Below are 2344 nucleotides of genomic sequence, written 5' to 3'. Positions count from 1 at the left end.
TGTGTGTGTGTGTGTGTATGTTTGTCTTAACTGTCAGAAAGTCTCTGCTGGCAGTCAGACTACGCACAGCCACTTATAGAGAGACAACAAGACCAGCCTTGATTTTCTCTCCACTGTTCACTCCTCTTTCTTTTAGCTGTCTGTCAGTGCTCAACCAAAGCCTGTGCACACTATAAATATGTAACACTGACAGCTAGCGTTTAAATAGTTTCTGCAGTCCAAATACTGGACACAGCTGTAGACAGACTTGAAGTTCACGGAGGTTGCCAGGTTGAGAACACAGCATCAATGTTGCTAGATGCTAGTCTTACATAGCCAGACAATACTCCACAGCACAGCGGAGTAGCTAATGTTAGATGCTGGCTATGCTATAAAAACCTGTGCTGACGCGAAGCTTTGTACCTGACTGACAACCAACCTATCTCAGGTTAAAATTCAACCCGGTGTTCCGGTTTGACGAGAGACCATGTTAACTGGCGACTGTCCGCTAAATGTGTCTGTTGTTGCCGTAGTGACGACAGCTGTTGAAACCGGGAAGATCATACGTAGCGTTCCGCGTGAATGCCTTTTTGTTAAGTTGTCATTAAAATGTCAACATAACAACGTGTACGTTACCTCTCTGATTTGTCTTTGGAGTCTAGTCTGAGGAAACTTGTCTGTCGCCTTTGCAACGTGACTTACTGTTAAGGAAAACAGTAACACAGCGTTGCTCTTCCTGTTAATGTCTTGAATACGTTTTATTGAATAGCCTACACTTATTCGTCTCCAGAGCCTGTTTAAGTAAACACATGTCACGTAGAAAAGTATTTAGTCCTTTTAAAAGTAGAAAAAAATGAATTGACAACTTAGATTCAAACTCGTAGCTACCTTTGTGAGAAAATATGGAGACTTTTCTCATCTTTCATCGACCCGCTCCTTGCTGAGCGCAGTACATAGCCTAGTATGCAGTACGTAGTGTTTGCATAGCGACCAAGCCCAAATAGCCTACTCCGCCTAATTAACGCACTAAAGCCAGTATTCTCCCTTCACCACACATTTAAGACAAATACAAGTAGTATAAGTAGTCCTTGTCCTTGTTGCTTTGGGGTCAACTTTTGTGATCCAGGGTCAGGAACTTGATGTGAAAGCCCCCTTGCTGCCCCCTCTTGCTACTTCAAATTCCATCATAGTTTTGATATGTTTTGAATGTCATCTGTGTTTTCCTTCTTATAGGATACATATAGGTATTCCCACCATAAATTAGTGTATCAGAATGTAGGATATTAGTCGTCGGCACTCAGAATAACCCTGGGGGAGGAAACCAAAAGCCCACACTTTGATATGCCTCCCCCTCAAAAGGCGAATTCCATGCCAGGAAATAAAATGGTACACTATACCCAGTTATGGCGTGACCAGCAGAGATTACTTCACTGGCTGTGTCTTAATTGTTTTGCGAGTAACTAACTTCAGTGATATTCCATCCATCCATCCATCTTCCGCCGCTTATCCGGTGTCGGGTCGCGGGGGCAGCAGCTCCAGTAGGGGACACCAACTTCCCTTTCCCGAGCCACATCAACCAGCTCCGACTGGGGGATCCCGAGGCGTTCCCCAGGCTCAGTCCTAGGTCTTCCCCGGGGCTCTCCCAGCTGGACATGCCTGGAACACCTCCCTAGGAGGCGCCCAGGAGGCATCCTACCAGATGCCGCCAACCACCTCAACTGGCTCCTTTCGACGCGAAGGAGCAGGGCTCTACTCCGAGCTCTCTCGGATGACTGTGCTTCTCACCCTATCTCTAAGGGAGACGCCAGCCACCCTCCTGAGGAAACCCATTTTCGGCGCTTTACCTGGATCTCTTCTTTCGGTCATGGCCAGCCTTCATGACCATAGGTGAGGGTAGGAAAGAAAATGCCCGTAGATCGAGAGCATTGCCTTCTGGCTCAGCTCCCTTTTCGTCACAACGGTGCGATAAACAGAATGTAATACCAGCTGCTCGATTCTCCGACCAATCTTCACGCTCCATAGTCCCCTCACTCGCGAACAAGACCCCAAGGTACTTAAACTCCTTCAGTGATATTACTCTATGAAATTCCCGTCCCTTGTAGCTGTGATAAATTAGCCTGAAGCTAATGCATACCAGTTCAGGAGGAAGTTAACCAACTCATCATCTTTTTAGGCTCAAAGCTGTCCCCATCATTCAAATACATCTCATATATTTACCTGGGGTTTGTTATGTCTCTGGACATGCAACTGTTAAAAACATTCCAAGGGTTTTTTATAGGTCGGGTAGAATCTATCTCCATTGATCCCATTGTTTGTTTGCTGCCTTCATGGCTGTCCTACAGCTGTAGCTGTAGCTGTAGCTGCG

This window comes from Etheostoma spectabile, chromosome 17 (genome assembly GCF_008692095.1).
Source record: "Etheostoma spectabile isolate EspeVRDwgs_2016 chromosome 17, UIUC_Espe_1.0, whole genome shotgun sequence".
Classification (NCBI taxonomy): Eukaryota; Metazoa; Chordata; class Actinopteri; order Perciformes; family Percidae; genus Etheostoma; species Etheostoma spectabile.
Note: the sequence above shows the minus strand (reverse complement) of the source record.